This window comes from Bos taurus, chromosome 10 (assembly GCF_002263795.3).
Source record: "Bos taurus isolate L1 Dominette 01449 registration number 42190680 breed Hereford chromosome 10, ARS-UCD2.0, whole genome shotgun sequence".
Taxonomy (NCBI): domain Eukaryota; kingdom Metazoa; phylum Chordata; class Mammalia; order Artiodactyla; family Bovidae; genus Bos; species Bos taurus.
This window is the reverse complement of record NC_037337.1, coordinates 27690962-27708125: the sequence shown is the minus strand read 5'-3', so window position 1 is coordinate 27708125 and position 17164 is coordinate 27690962.

Sequence of the window (17164 nt, the reverse complement as noted above, 5' to 3'; positions counted from 1 at the left end):
GTTGGCCTCTGAACGTTGCAGTGGAAGGTAAAACAGTACTAGCTAAAAGCTGTCAGTGAAGTACATTCCTTGAAGGAGGTTTTTTTCTTGAAAGGAGATGTGAGTGCTGCAGTCCTATGACTAAGTATAGTTTTAGATATTCCATCCCTATTGTGTAGTACACTTTACACTATTGGAAGCCTTTGAGTTTTCCTTACTCTGGTACTTTGGTTTTATTTTGACAGAAGCAAATAACTCTGATAATAACTATTTACTTCTAGAACACTATTAAATCTATCTTTACATTCATCTTTACTCTCCAACAATTTCTCATTGATGGTGTTCATCATGCTTACCATGGATTGAGGAAAACAAATGAAACAGGCAATTCTGTGTATTAAATGCTATTATAATTAGGTAGAGATACCAAGGGAACATTTCATGAAAAATTGGCACAATAAAGGACAGAAGCGGCAAGGGACTAACAAAAACTGAAGCGATTAAGAAGAGATGGTATGAATACACAGAAGAACTACTCAAAAAAGATCTTAATGACCTGTATTACCATGATGTTGTGGTCACTCATTTGGAGGCAGACATCCTGGAGTGTGAAGTCAAGTGGGCCTTAAGAAGCATTACTAGGAACTATATATAAAATAGATAAGCAAGTACTGTATAGTACAGGGAACTATAATATCTTAAAAAAGCTGTAATAAAAATATACATATGTATGTATTTATATATGCACTGAATCACTTTGTTGTATACCTGAAGCTAACACAACATTGTAAATTAACTATATTTCAATTAAAAATTAAATTTGAGACATATTTTATGACTATTACTGTTACTACAAACATTCAGCACAAGTGTTATTATAAACATTGGTGGCAATGAGTTGAATCAATCAGAAAAGAGAGCCAGTCCACTTTGCAAGGGAGAGGTCACCTTCCTTCCCCAAATCACCCCATCTCTCTCAGATTGAATAGGTTTTAAGCAGAAAGATGGTTTACTGGCCAGTGGTAAGAGGAAGGGGGTGCCCCCAAAAGACCTGGTTTCCTTCTTAAACAGTGAAAAAAAGTTGAAAGAAAAAAAATACAAAAACAGCATAACAATTTGTCAAGATGACTTTGGTCCAATTTAGCTTTGGTTCAACCCACAGTTATTGCACTGCTATTTTAAAATTTCCATGATTTCTTAGGGACACTTAGGGAAGGTCAAGAGAAGAACAAGAGGTTTCCATATAACTATTTTATAAAAAAGAGATTTTTTATATATGGGGGGAGGGGAAGGGTAAATGATTGTTTCCTCTTTTTCTGTGTCCTAAAAATGCATCAGCTAAGCCCAGAATCCACCAAGAACATTAAAGCAGTTATTCAAGCTAGAGAAATCATTAAGGCTATTCGTGTTTGACACTTTAATATTATATTAAAATATATAAATTGCAAGTTTAAAAATGTATAAAAGACTGAGAAATTAAGAAAAAAGTTTTGAGTGTTTATAAATACAATTCCTTCCTCCAGAATTGGGCATGTATTCTTCCTAAATTTTTATTGAGAATTTATATTCATAAACATATTCTCGAAAAAAGGATTTTAAATTTTTTCTTTGTCAAATTGTGTGTATTTTGTAATTTCATTTTGTATCTATCAATATGATTTGACACTGTGTCTGTATTCGTATATGGACTTCCCTGGAGTATATAGATTAGCCTCATTTCTTTAAGCTATGCAATATTCAAAAGATGAATAAACCACAGTTTATTAATCCTTTTAAAAATGGTAGAACAAATGAAATCCAAAAGGAATTAGAAGATGTCAGAATAAATGGAAGGATCTTTAAGAACTGATCTCACCCAGTGTGGGCATATGAGAACTTCTTAGATTGTAGAAAGGCAGTGTTGGTGAACACATTCACAAACCTGGAGATGATGCATCCCAGTGTGGCAGGCACAGTAGCTGCTGCATTCAGAACCAGCTCAGTCTTTGCCTGTGTATCTCTTCATCTGGACATTTATCTAGATTCTTTATTATATTTTTAAAATAACCTAGTAAGTTTAAATAAATAGATCCCTAAGTTCTGTGAGCCACTCTAGGAAGTTAATTGCAATGGAGGAGGAGACCCTGGGAGCCTCTGATTTATAGACAAATCAGACAGAAGTTGTTTATAATCTGGGGACCTATTACCTCAGATTGGCATCTGAAGAAAAAGAAAGAGTCTAGTGGGACTGAGCCCTTTACCTATGAGCTGTAGCATTAGCTTCAAGTACACAGTGCTGAACTGAGTTTGTGGGACACCCAGAATTAAGTTGTTGCAGATAATTGCTTTGTATGGGGCAAAACCTCCACATGTGATCAGAAATGTCAGAGGTGGAGTGTTTGATGTGAGGACACTCGCAGGGAAGAAACAAGCAAGAGGTAGATGGAACTGAGTTTCTCTTTTCTAATGTTATGAAGTTTTTTCTAAACCAGTTACTATAATCTAGTTTTTCTTAGTCATTGAGTGTTGTCAGGTAGGCATGTAGTCCAGAATTATTCAATGAGATATAAACCGAAGTCAGTTTTGGGGATCTGTTTCCCAAACAAATGGACAAATCTTCATGTGAAGATGGATTTTCCTGATCTTATTTTTTTCTTTATTTGATGCTACTGTTATGCCCAAAGTGAAGCCTTATAGAGCCCGTATACAAAGAGTAATAGTGAAAAGTTTAGAAAGAAACTGGACCCAAGATGAGTGTTGAGTCACTTAATCAGAGCCCATAAATGGTCTTCCGTCTTTGCCTTCTAGGTAGCTTTATCAATGGTCTCCAGAGAAATCTAAGGAGAGCTGTGTATGATATACACAAATGGGAGTCCCACTTCCACCTTCAAGTTAACATGTCAAAACTGAATTTATAACATTGTAATCTACCCCAATGCCTTGATAAATATCATTACCATTCCCCCAGATGCCCAGAATAGACACCTATGTGGCATTCTTGTCCAACTTCACTTTTTATCTCTAGTTATATAATTTTTACTCTCAAATATGTTTCAGTTTGCATCTCTTCTCTTTAGTTCTGTTGTGATGTTTTGAATCTGCTGCTGCTGCTGCTGCTGCTGCTGCTGCTGCTGCTAAGTCGCTTCACTTGTATCCGACTCTGTGCGACCCCAGAGATGGCAGCCTACCAGACTCTTCTGTCCCTGGGATTCTCCAGGCAAGAACACTGGAGTGGGTTGCCATTTCCTCCTCCAATGCATTAAAGTGAAAAGTGAAAGTGAAGTCGCTGTGTCGTGTCCGACCCTCAGCGACCCCATGGACTGCAGCCTTCCAGGCTCCTCCATCCATGGGATTCTCCAGGCAAGAGTACTGGAGTGGGTTCCCATTGCCTTCTCCGTGTTTTACATCTAGTCTACATGTTTTCCCATGTTGACAATTTAAGAGACTATTAAAAGACTACTGATGCATTTCTCTTCTCTGTTCTTTCTCAATTCCAGCTCATTGCGTAGTCTTGTTTCCAACTATGTGCATCAAAAGTCAAATATGATCACATGGTTTTGTATTTATATTCTTAATCAGTCAATCGAGAAAAAATTCCTGAAATCCCACAGCATATCACATTAGATTGTGAGAAGTAATGAACAATATTTGTCTTCATAGGAATTTGCATAAACATTTTAGAAGCTTTTTTTTCTTTTTAAAGTTACAATATTGTTTTGCTATATATCAACATGAATCTGCCACAGGTATACACGTGTTCCCCATCCTGAACCCTCCTCCCTCCTCCCTCCCCATACCATCCCTCTGGGTCATCCAGTGCACCAGCCCCAAGCATCCAGTATCGTGCATCAAACCTGGACTGGGAATTCGTTTCATATATGATATTATACATGTTTCAATGCCATTCTCCCAAATCTTCCCACCCTCTCCCTCTTCCACAGAGTCCAAAAGACTGTTATATACATCAGTGTCTCTTTTGCTGTCTTGTATACAGGGTTATTGTTACCATCTTTCTAAATTCCATATATATGTGTTAGTATACTGTATTGGTGTTATTCTTTCTGGCTTACTTCACTCTGTATAATCGGCTCCAGTTTCATCCACCTCATTAGAACTGATTCAAATGTATTCTTTTTAATGGCTGAGTAATACTCCATTGTGTATATGTGCCACTGCTTTCTTATCCATTCATCTGCTGATGGACATCTAGGTTGCTTCCATGTCCTGGCTATTATAAACAGTGCTGCGATGAACATTGGGGTACATGTGTCTCTTTCAATTCTGGTTTCCTTGGTATGTACGCCCAGCAGTGGGATTGCTAGGTCATAAGGCAGTTCTATTTCCAGTTTTTTAAGGAATCTCCACACTTTTCTCCACAGTGGCTGTACTATGCATTGGTAGTTTGCATTCCCACCAACGGTGTAAGAGGGTTCCATTTTATTCACACCCTCTCCAGCATTTATGGTTTGTAGACTTTTGGATCGCAGCCATTCTGACTGGCGTGAAATGGTACCTCATAGTGGTTTTGATTTACATTCCTTGATAATGAGTGATGTTGAGCATCTTTTCATGTGTTTGTTAGCCATCTGTATGTCTCCTTTGGAGAAATGTCTGTTTAGTTCTTTGGCCTATTTTTTTATTGGGTCATTTATTTTTCTGGAATTAAGCTGTAGGAGTTGCTTGTATATTTTTGAGATTAGTTGTTTGTCAGTTGCTATTATTTTCTCCCATTCTGAAGGCTGTTTTTTCACCTAGCTTATAGTTTCCTTTGTTGTACAGAAGCTTTTAAGTTTACTTAGGTGCCATTTGTTTATTTTTGCTTTTATTTCCAGTATTCTGGGAGGTGGGTCATAGAGGATCCTGCTGTGATATATGTCGGAGAGTGTTTTGCCTATGTTCTCCTCTAGGAGTTTTATAGTTTCTGGGCTTACATTTAGATCTTTAATCCATTTTGAGTTTATTTTTGTGTATGGTGTTAGAAAGTGTTCTAGTTTCATTCTTTTACAAGTGGTTGACCAGTTTTCCCAGCACCATTTGTTAAAGAGATTGTCTTTAATCCATTGTATATTCTTGCCTGCTTTGTCAAAGATAAGGTGTCCATAGGCGCCTGGATTTATCTCTGGGCTTTCTATTTTGTTCCATTGATCTATATTTCTTTGTGCGAGTATCATACTGTCTTGATAACTGTGGCTTTGTAGTACAGCCTGAAGTCAGGCAGGTTGATTCCTCCAGTTCCATTCTTCTTTCTCAAGATAGCTTTGGCTATTCAAGGTTTTTTGTATTTCCATACAAATTGTGAAATTATTTGTTCTAGCTCTGTGAAGAATATCGTTGGTAGCTTGATAAGGATTGCATTGAATCTATAAATTGCTTTGGGTAGTAAACTCATTTTCACTATATTGATTCTTCCAATCCATGAACATGGTATATTTCTCCATCTATTAGTGTCCTCTTTGATTTCTTTCACCAGTGTTTTATAGTTTTCTATATATAGGTCTTTAGTTTCTTTAGGTAGATATATTCCTAGTATTTTATTCTTTTCATTGCAATGGTGAATGGAATTGTTTCCTTAATTTCTCTTTCTATTTTCTCATTATTAGTGTATAGGAATGCAAGGGATTTCTGTGTGTTGATTTTATATCCTGAAACTTTACTATATTCATTGATTAGTTCTAGTAATTTTCTGGTGGAGTCTTTAGGGTTTTCTGCGTAGAGGATCATGTCATCTGCAAACAGTGAGAGTTTTACTTCTTCTTTTCCAATTTGAATTCCTTTTATTTGCTGTGGCCAAAACTTCCAAAACTATGTTGAATAGTAATGGTGAAAGTGGGCACCCTTGTCTTGTTCCTGACTTTAGAGGAAAGGCTTTCAATTTTTCACCATTGAGGATAATGTTTGCTGCAGGTTTGTCATATACAGCTTTTATTATGATGAGGTATGTTCCTTCTATTCCTGCTTTCTGGAGAGTTTTTATCATAAATGGATGTTGAATTTTGTCAAAGGCTTTCTCTTCTACTATTGAGATAATCATATGGTTTTTATTTTTCAATTTGTTAAAGTGGTGTATTACATTGGTTGATTTGTGGATATTGAAGAATCCTTGCATCCCTGGGATAAAGCCCACTTGGTCATGGTGTATGATCTTTTTAATGTGTTGTTGGATTCTGATTGCTAGAATTTTGTTAAGGATTTTTGTATCTATGTTCATCAGTGATATTGGCATGTAGTCTTCTATTTTTGTAGAATCTTTGTCAGGTTTTGGTATTAGGGTGATGGTGGCCTCATAGAATGAGTTTGGAAGTTTACCTTCCTCTACAATTTTCTGGAAGAGTTTGGGTAGGATAGGTGTTAGCTCTTCTCTAAATTTTTGGTAGAATTCAGCTGTGAAGCCGTCTGGACCTGGGCTTTTGTTTGCTGGAAGATTTCTGATAACAGTTTCAATTTCTGTGCTTGTGATGGGTCTATTAAGATTTTCTATTTCTTCCTGGTCCAGTTTTGGAAAGTTGTACTTTTCTAAGAATTTGTCCATTTCTGCCACGTTTTCCATTTTATTGGTATATAATTGCTGATAGTAGTCTCTTATGATCCTTTGTATTTCTGTGTTGTCTGTTGTGATCTTTCCATTTTCATTTCTAATTTTATTGATTTGATTTTTCTTCCTTTGTTTCTTGATGAGTCTGGCTAATGGTTTGTCAATTTTTTTTTTATCATTTCAAAGAACCAGCTTTTGGCTTTGTTGATTTTTGCTATGGTCTCTTTTGTTTCTTTTGCATTTATTTCTGCCCTAATTTTTAAGATTTCTTTCCTTCTACTAACCCTAGGGTTCTTCATTTCTTCTTTTTTATAGTTGCTTTAGGTGTAGAGTTAGGTTATTTACCTGACTTTGTTTTTGTTTCTTGAGGTATGCCTGTGTTGCTATGAACTTTCTCCTTAGGACTGCTTTTACAGTGTCCCACAGGTTTGGGGTTGTTGTGTTTTCATTTTCATTCGTTTCTATGCAAGTTTTGATTTCTTTTTTGATTTCTTCTGTGATTTGTTGGTTATTCAACAGTGTGTTGTTCAGCCTCCATATGTTGGAATTTTTAATAGTTTTTCTCCTGTAATTGAGATCTAATCTTACTTCATTGTGGTCAGAAAAGATGCTTGGAATGATTTCATTTTTTTTTTGAATTAACCAAGGTTTGATTTATGGCCCAGGGTGTGATCTATCCTGGAGAAGGTTCCGTATGTGCTTGAGAAAAAGGTGAAATTCATTGTTTTGGGGTAAAATGTCCTATAGATATCAAGTAGGTCTAACTGGTCTATTGTATCATTTAAAGTTTGTGTTTCCTTGTTAATTTTCTGTTTAGTTGATCTATCCATAGGTTAGAGTGGGGTATTAAAGTCTCCCACTATTATTGTGTTATTGTTAATTTCCCCTTTCATACTTGTTAGCATTTATCTTACATATGCGGTGCTCCTATGTTGGGTGTATATATATATTTATAATTGTTATATCTTCTTCTTGGATTGATCCTTTGATCATTATGTAGTGACCTTCTTTTTCTCTTTTCACAGCCTTTGTTTTAAAGTCTAATTTATCTGATATGAGTATTGCTACTCCTGCTTTCTTTCGGTCTCTATTTGCATGAAAAATCGTTTTCTAGCACTTCACTTTCAGTCTGTATGTGTCCCCTGTTTTGAGGTGGGTCTCTTGTAGACAACATATATAGGGGTCTTGTTTTTGTATCCATTCAGCCAGTCTTTGTCTTTTGGTTGGGGCATTCAACTCATTTACATTTAAGGTAATTATTGATAAGTATGATCTCGTTGTCATTTACTTTATTATTTTGGGTTCGAGTTTATACACCCTTTTTGTGTTTCCTGTCTAGAGAATATCCTTTAGTATTTGTTGGAGAGCTGGTTTGGTGGTACAGAATTCTCTCAGCTTTTGCTTGTCTGTAAAGCTTTTGATTTCTCCTTCATATTTGAATGAGATCCTTGCTGGGTACAGTAATCTGGGCTGGACGTTATTTTCTTTCATCACTTTAAGTATGTCTTGCCATTCCCTCCTGGCTTGAAGAGTTTCTATTGAAAGACCAGCTATTATCCTTATGGGAATTCCCTTGTGTGATATTTGTTGTTTTTCCGTTGCTGCTTTTAATATTTGTTCTTTGTGTTTGATCTTTGTTAATTTGATTAATATGTGTCTTGGGGTGTTTCACCTTGGGTTTATCCTGTTTGGGACTCTCTGGGTTTCTTGGACTTTGGTGATTATTTCCTTCCCCATTTTAGGGATGTTTTCAACTATTATCTCCTCAAGTATTTTCTCATGGTCCTTCTTTTTGTCTTCTTCTTCTGGGACTCCTATGATTTGAATGTTGTAGCGTTTAATATTGTCCTGGAGGTCTCTGAGATTGTCCTCATTCCTTTTAATTCATTTTTCTTTTTCCTCTCTGATTCATTTATTTCTACCATTCTATCTTCTAATTCACTAATCCTATCTTCTGCCTCTGTTATTCTACTATTTGTTGCCTCCAGAGTGTTTTTGATCTCATTTATTGCATTATTCATTATATATTGACCTTTTTTATTTCTTCTAGGTCCCTGTTAAACTTTCTTGCATCTTCTCAATCCTTGTCTCCAGGCTATTTATCTGTGATTCCATTTTAATTTCAAGATTTTGGATCATTTGCACTATCATTATTCGGAATTCTTTATCAGGTAGATTCCCTGTCTCTTCCTCTTTTGTTTGGTTTGGTGGGCATTTATCCTGTTCCTTTACATGCTGGGTATTCTTCTATCTCTTCATTTTGTTTATATTGCTGAGTTTGGGGTGTCCTTTCTGCATTCTGGCAGTTTGTGGAGTTCTCTTTATTGTGGAGTTTCCTTGCTGTGTGTGGGTTTGTACAGGTGGCTTGTCAAGGTTTCTTGATTAGGGAAGCTTGTGTTGGTGTTCTGGTGGGTGGAGCTGGACTTCTTCTTTCTGGAGTGCAATGAAGTGTCCAATAATGAGTTATGAGATGTCTATGGTTTTGTAGTAACTTTGGGTAGCCTGTATATTGGAGCTCAGGGATGTGTTCCTATGTTGCTGGAGAATTTGCGTGGTATATCTTGCTCTGGAACTTGTTGGCCCTTGTGTGGTGCTTGGTTTCAATGTAGGTGTGGAGGTGTTTGATGAGCTCCTGTCAATGTTCCCTGGAATCAGGAGTTCCCTGGAGTCAAGGTTTGGACTTAAGCCTCCTGCTTCCGGTTTTCAGTCTTATTTGTACAGTAGTCTCAAAACTTCTCCATCTACCCAGCACCATTGATAAAACATCTAGGTTAAAGATGAAAAGTTTCTCCAGAGTGAGGGACTCCCAGAGAGGTTCACAGGTTCAGAAGTTACTTGAAGAAGACAAGAGGGAGGAGGGAGTTAGAGGTGACCCGAATGAGATGAGGTGGAATCAATAGAGGAGAGAGCAGGCTAGCCAGTAATCACTTCCTTATGTGCACTCCACAACTGGACCACTCAGAGATGTTCACGGAGTTATATAGAGACGAGAAGAGGGAGGAAGGGGAAAGAGGTAGGCCAGGAGGATAAAAGGGGGGAATGAAAAGGAGAGAGACAGATACAGCTGGTAATCAGTTCCCTAAGTGTTCTCCACCATCTGGAACACACAGAAATTCACAGAATTGGGTAGAGCAGAAAGGAGTTAGGGAGGAGACACAGGCGACCTGGTGGAGAAAAAGGAGAGTCCAAAGGGAGAGACAGTCAAGCCAGTAATCTCGCTTCCAAGTAAATATGGGTACTGAAGATTGAGTTCTTAAAGGTACAAATTGATAATAAATACCCAAAAGCAAAAGTTAAAAATGTACAGTAACTTTTAGAATTTCAAAAATGCAATGTTAAAGAAAAGAAGAAGAAAAAGAAAGAGAAAAAAAAAGTCTCAAAAATTATAAAGAAAATATAGGTATAAAATTGATCAGATCAGATCAGATCAGTTGCTCAGTCATGTCCGACTCTTTGCGACCCCATGAATCGCAGCACGCCAGGCCTCCCTGTTCATCATCAACTCCCAGATTCACTCAGACTCATGTCCATCGAGTCAGTGATGCCATTCAGCCATCCTCTGTCGTCCCCTTCTCCTCCTGCCCCCAATCCCTCCCAGCATCAGAGTCTTTTCCAATGAGTCAACTCTTCACATGAGGTTGCCAAAGTACTAGAGTTTCAGCTTTAGCATCATTCCTTCCAAAGAAATCCCAGGGCTGACCTCCTTCAGAATGACTGGTTGGATCTCATTGCAGTCCAAGGGACTCTCAAGAGTCTTCTCCAACACCACAGTTCAAAAGCATCAATTCTTCAGCACTCAGCCTTCCTCACAGTCCAACTCTCACATCCATACATGACCACATGAAAAACCATAGCCTTGACTAGATGGACCTTTGTTGGCAAAGTAATGTCTCTGCTTTTGAATATGCTATCTAGGTTGGTCATAACTTTCCTTCCAAGGAGTAAGCATCTTTTAATTTCATGGCAGCAGTCACCATCTGCAGTGATTTTGGAGCCCAAAAAAATAAAATTTGACACTGTTTCCCCATCTATTTATTTCCCATGAAGTGATGGGACAGGATGCCATGATCTTCATTTTATGAATGTTGAACTCTAAGCCAGCTTTTTCACTTTCCTCTTTCACCTTAATCAAGAGGCTTTTTAGTTCCTCTTCATTTTCTGCCATAAGGGTGGTGTCATCTGCATATCTGAAGTTATTGATATTTCTCCCAGCAATCTTGATTCCAGCTTGTGCTTCTTCCAACCCAGCGTTTCTCATGATGTACTCTGCATAGAAGTTAAATAAGCAGGGTGACAATATACAGCCTTGACGAACTCCTTTTCCTATTTGGAACCAGTCTGTTGTTCCATGTCCAGTTCTAACTGTTGCTTCCTGGCCTGCATACAGGTTTCTCAAGAGGCAGGTCAGGTGGTCTGGTATTCCCATCTCTTGAAGAATATTCCACAGTTTATTGTGATCCACACAGTCAAAGGCTTTGGCATAGTCAATAAAGCAGAAGTAGATGTTTTTCTGGAACTCTCTTGCTTTTTCCATGATCCAGCGGATGTTCACAATTTGATCTCTGGTTCCTCTGCCTTTTCTAAAACCAGCTTGCACATCAGGAAGTTCACAGTTCACATATTGCTGAAGCCTGGCTTGGAGAATTTTGAGCATCACTTTACTAGGGTGTGAGATAAGTGCAATTGTGCAGTAGTTTGAGCATTTTTAGCATTGCCTTTCTTTGGGATTGGAATGAAAACTGACCTTTTCCAGTCCTGTGGCCACTGCTGAGTTTTCCAAATTTGCTGGCATATTGAGTGCAGCACTTTCACAGCATCATCTTTCAGGATTTGGAATAGCTCAACTGGAATTCCATCACCTCCACTAACTTTGTGTGTAGTGATGCTTTCTAAGGCCCACTTGACTTCACATTCCAGGATGTCTGGCTCTAGGTCGGTGATCACACCATCGTGATTATCTGGGTCGTGAAGATCTTTTTTTGTACAGTTCTTCTGTGTATTCTTGCCATCTCTTCTTAGTATTTTCTACTTCTGTTAGGTCCATACCATTTCTGTCCTTTATCGAGCCCATCTTTGCATGAAATTTTCCTTTGGTATCTCTTATTTTCTTGAAGAGATCCCTAGTCTTTCCCATTCTGTTGTTTTCCTCTATTTCTTTGCATTGATCACTAAAGAAGGCTTTCTTATCTCTTCTTGCTATTCTTTGGAACTCTGTATTCAGATGTTTATATCTTTCCTTTTCTCCTTTGCTTTTTGCTTCTCTTCTTTTCACAGCTATTTGTAAGGTCTCCCCAGACAGCCATTTTGTTTTTTTGCATTTCTTTTCCATGAGGATGGTCTTGATCCCTGTCTCCTGTACAATGTCCCGAACCTCATTTCGTAGCTCATCAGGCAGTCTATCTATCAGATCTAGGCCCTTAAATCTATTTCTCACTTCCACTGTATAATCATACGGGATTTGATTTAGGTCATACCTGAATGGTCTACTGGTTTTCCCTACTTTCTTCAATTTAAGTCTGAATTTGGCAATAAGGAGTTCATGGTCTGAGCCACAGTCAGCTCTTGGTCTTGTTTTTGCTGACTGTAGAGAGCTTCTCCATCTTTGGCTGCAAAGAATATAATCAATCTGATTTTGGTGTTGACCATCTGGTCATGTCCATGTATAGAGTCTTCTCTTGTGTTGTTGGAAGAGGGTGTTTGTTATGACTAGTGCATTTTCTTGGCAAAACTCTATTAGTCTTTGCCCTCCTTCATTCCGTATTCCAAGGCTAAATTTGCCTGTTACTCCAGGTGTTTCTTGACTTCCTACGTTTGCATTCCAGTCCCCTATAATGAAAAGGACATCTTTTTTGGGTGTTAGTTCTAAAAGATCTTGTAGGTCTTCGTAGAACCGTTCAACTTCAGCTTCTTCAGTGTTACTGGTTGGGGCATAGACTTGGATTACTGTGATATTGAATGGTTTGCCTTGGAAACGAATAGAGATCATTTTGTCGTTTTTGAGATTGCACCCAAGTACTGCATTTTGGACTCTTGTGTTGACCATGATGGCTACTCCATTTCTTCTGAGGGATTCCTGCCTGCAGTAGTAGATATAATGGTCATCTGAGTTAAATTCACCCATTGCAGTCCATTTGAGTTCGCTGATTCCTAGAATGTTGACATTCACTCTTGTCACCTCTTGTTTGACCACTTCCAATTTGCCTTGATTCATGGACCTGACATTTCAGGTTCCAATGCAATATTGCTCTTTACAGCATTGGACCTTGCTTCTATCACCAGTCACATCCACAGCTGGGTATTCTTTTTGCTTTGGCTCCATCCCTTCATTCTTTCTGGAGTTATTTCTCCACTGATCTCCAGTAGCATATTGTGCACCTACTGACCTGGGGAGGTTCTTTCAGTATCCTATCATTTTGCCTTTTCATACTGTTCATGGGGTTCTTAAGGCAAGAATACTGAAGTGGTTTGCCATTCCCTTCTCCAGTGGACCACATTCTGTCAGATCTCTCCACCATGACCTGCCTATCTTGGGTTGCCCCACGTGCATGGCTTAGTTTCATTGAGTTAGATAGGATGTGGTCCTAGTGTGATTAGATTGACTAGTTTTCTGTGAGTATGGTTTCAGTGTGTCTGCCCTCTGATGCCCTCTTGCAACACCTACCATCTTACTTGGGTTTCTCTTACCTTGGGTGTGGGGTATCTCTTTACGGCTGCTCCAGCAAAGCGCAGCCAATGCTCCTTACCTTGGACGAGGGGTATCTCCTCACCGCCGCCCTTCCTGACCTTCAACGTGGGATAGCTCCTCTAGGCCCTCCTGCGCCTGCGCAGCCACGGAGTGGGGTTGGTCCTCCCGGTCACCGCCCCTGGCCTTGGGTGTGGGGTTGCTCCTCCCGGCCGCCGCCCCTTGCTTCGGGTTTGGATGCATGGGGTAGCTCCTCCTGGCCACCGCCTCTGACGTCAGATGCTGGGTATCTCCTCTCGGCTGCCCTCCTGACCTCGGACGTGGGGTAACTCTCTTGGCCTCCACCCTTCGGGCATGGGGTCCTCCCAGCTTCTGCTCCTGACTTCGGACATGGGGTAGCTCCTCTCGTCCCCACTTTAGCGCACCCGTTGCAGCCGCCTGCGCTTTAGCATGCAAAAAATACCAAAAAGCAAAAATTAAAAATCTAGAGTAGAGTTTGGCATTTCAAAAATACATTGTTAAAGAAAAGAAGAAGAAAAAGGAGAAAAAAGAGTCACAAAAATTATTTTAAAAAATATAGGTACAAAATTGATGATGAATACCAAAAAGCAAAAGTTAAAAATCTAGAGTAGAGTTTGGAATTTCAAAAATACAATGTTAAAGAAAAGAAGAAAAAAAAAGAGGGAAAAAAAACCAAATCACAAAAATTATAAAATATATATATATGAAGTTTGTTTTTTAAAAAATAGGGTCTTTTTTTTTTTTTTTTGCAAAGTAATGCTGCTGCTGTTGCTAAGTGGCTTCGGTAGTGTCCGACTCTGTGCGACCCCAGAGATGTCAGCCCACCAGGCTCCCCTGTCCCTGGGATTCTCCAGGCAAGAACACTGGAGTGGATTGCCATTTCTTTCTCCAGTGCATGAAAGTGGAAAGTGAAAGTGAAGTCGCTTAGTCGTGTCTGACTCTGAGCGACCCCATGGACTGCAGCCCACCAGGCTCCTCCATCCAAGGGATTTTCCAGGCAAGAGTACTGGAGTGGGGTGCCATTGCCTTCTCCATTGCAAAGTAATAGTAAGTTATAAAAGTGAAAATTAAAGGAGGAATAGAGGACTTAATTTTTTTTTAATTAAAAAAAAAAGAAAGAAAGAATGATTGTAAAAATAGTAAAAATATATCTAGGACTTTCTCTGGTGGTGTTGCAGATACTGTGGGGTCAGTTCACTTTTGGCTAGTTTCTTGGTCTGGCTTATATTTCTCAAGATCTATAGGCCCCTTCCTATGTAGTCGGTACTAATGACAGGGTTTTAATCTATTGCACCTGTTGCTTCCAAGGTGGTTCCCTCTGTTTTATCTTCTTCTGTTTGCTGGTCTCTTCAGTGTCTGATTTCCGCCCTGACGCAAAGGGGGCAGTGGTGGACACCTTTTTTTTTTTTAGTCTCACTTGTTCAGTCGCGCTGTGGGTAGGTAGCACAACACTGGCGTGTGCTCGCAGTGCCTTAGCCACACTGGGGCTGCCCCTGCTCATGGCGCATGTACCCTCCATGCCCACACTGCTCAGGCTTTAGGTTGCTCCACCAGGAACCATCTGAGGCTGGCCCTTGGCTGCATGCACGTCCCAGGTCTAAGCCGCTCAGGTTCAGGAACTCGGGTAGTCCTCAGAGGCACAGACTCGGTTGGGCCTGCGTTTTGTGCACTTCACAGGTCCGAGCAGCTCAGGCGATGAGGTGTTTGGCGAGCGCAGTCACTGCGACTTAACGCCTCTCCGCCACTCGGTTTTCTGGATGTACAACTGGTGCACCTTCTCAGGCAGATGTTGACCGTCCAGAACCCCAAGAAGTCTTAGTTAGCAAAGAAGCCTTCTTACAGTTTTGTAGATAATGTCTCTCTGGGGCTGCAATTGCCCCCTTCCGGCTCTGGCTGCCTGTCACCAGAGGGGGATGGTCTGCAGCCGGCTATCTCTGTTCAGTCCTTTGTTCTGTGCATGGGCCTGGCGGTGTCTTAGGTTAGGGCTGGCTCTTCACGTGGTAGTTATCCCACAGTCTGGTTTGCAAGCCCAAGTTAGTTCGCTCAGATAGTGCTCCGGGCATTCAGGCCAGATCCTTACTCTAAGCGATGCAGCCCCCGCCTCCCTACCCAGCCCCCACTTGCCTGTGGCATGTGCAGGTGTCTGCGCTGCTTCTCTGCTGGGGGAGTTACTGTTGGGCTCGTAATCTGTGGGTTTTAATTGTTTATTTATTTTTCCTCCCTGTTATGTTGCCCTCTGTGCTTCCAAGGCTCAGCACAGACTCAGCAGTGAAGAGTGTTTCCTGTGTTTGGAAACTTCTCTCTTTTTAAGACTCCCTTCCCTGGATGGAGCTCTGTCCCTCCCTCTTTTGTCTCTTTTTTTGTCTTTTATATTTTTTCCTACCTCCTTTCGAAGACAATGGGCTACTTTTCTGGGTGCCTGATGTCCTCTGCCAGCATTCAGAAGTTGTTCTGTGGAATTTACTTGGTGTTTAAATGTTCTTTTGATGAATTTGTGGGGGAGAAAGTGGTGTCCCCATCCTATTCTTCCACCATCTTCTTAAGAAGCTGCATAAACATTTTAGAAAGTGAACATGTCAGAATGTTACTAAATACATTTCAAAATTCCTGATTGAAAGAAAAGCTCTTGGTAAAATAGGAAAGGAGAAGGCAATGGCACCCCACTCCAGTACTATTGCCTGGAAAATCCCATGGACAGAGGAGCCTGGTGGGCTGCAGTCCATGGGGTCGCTAAGAGTTGGACACAACTGAGCGACTTCACTTTCACTTTTCACTTTCATGCACTGAAGAAGGAAATGGCAACCCACTCCAGTGTTCTTGCCTGGAGAATCCCAGGGATGGGGGAGCCTGATGGGCTGCCGTCTATGGGGTCACACAGAGTTGGACACAATTGAAGTGACTTAGCAGCAGCAGCAGCAAAATAGGAAGTATTAATAAACACACAAATAAATAAAAATTAATTACTGATGTACAGCTGACATAGACCATTATCTTAGTTTCAGGTGTACAACATAGTTATGTGAAAAACACATTATGAAATAATCACCTTTATAATAAGTCCAGTTAACTTCTATCATTTTAGAAGTTGTTTCAGTATTACTGACTCTATTTCCTATATGTACATAATATCCAATGAATTATGCATTTCATAGCTGGAAGTTTGTCCCTCTAATACCCTTGTTTCATTCATTTCTCCAACACTCAATCTATCTGGCAACCATCAGTTTGTTCCCTTTTTTAAGAGTCTGTTTATGTTTTGTCTTATGTTTGTTTTATTTTTTAGATTCCACATATAAATAAAATCATATGGTATTTTTCTCTGTCTCACTCAGCATAATACCTTCAAGTTGCTGCAATGGCAATATTTTTTTTTCTTTTTTTTTCCCCTTAAATTTTTTTTTAAATTGGAGGACTGCTTTACAATATTGTATTGTTTTTTTCAGAACAGCAATGTGAATCAGGCATAAGTATACATATAGTCCCTCCCTCTTGAGCCTTCCTCCCTCCACCCCCATCCCACCCCTCTTTGTCAACACAGAGCACCTGCCTGAGCTCCCTGTTATATATAGCAACTTCCAAGAGCTATTTTACACACAGTAGTTTTATACATGTCAAACAAAGCTACTCTCTCAATTCTCCCTATCCTTTCCTTCCTCCACTGTGTCCGCAAGTCCATCATTCTCTATGTCTGTATCTCTATTCCTGCCCTGAAAATAGGTTCACATATAAGATTTTTTATATTATATATATCATATGCATTAGTACATGTTATTTGTTTTTCTCTTTCTGAACTTACTTCACTCTGTATGACAGATGCTAGGTCCATCCACATCTCTCCAAATGACCCATGTTGTTCCTTTTTATGGGCTTCCTTTGTAGCTCAGCTGGTAAAGAATTCACCTGCAGTGCAGGAGACCCAGGTTTGATTCCTGGGTCAGGAAGCTCCCCTGGAGAAGGGAACAGCTCCCTTG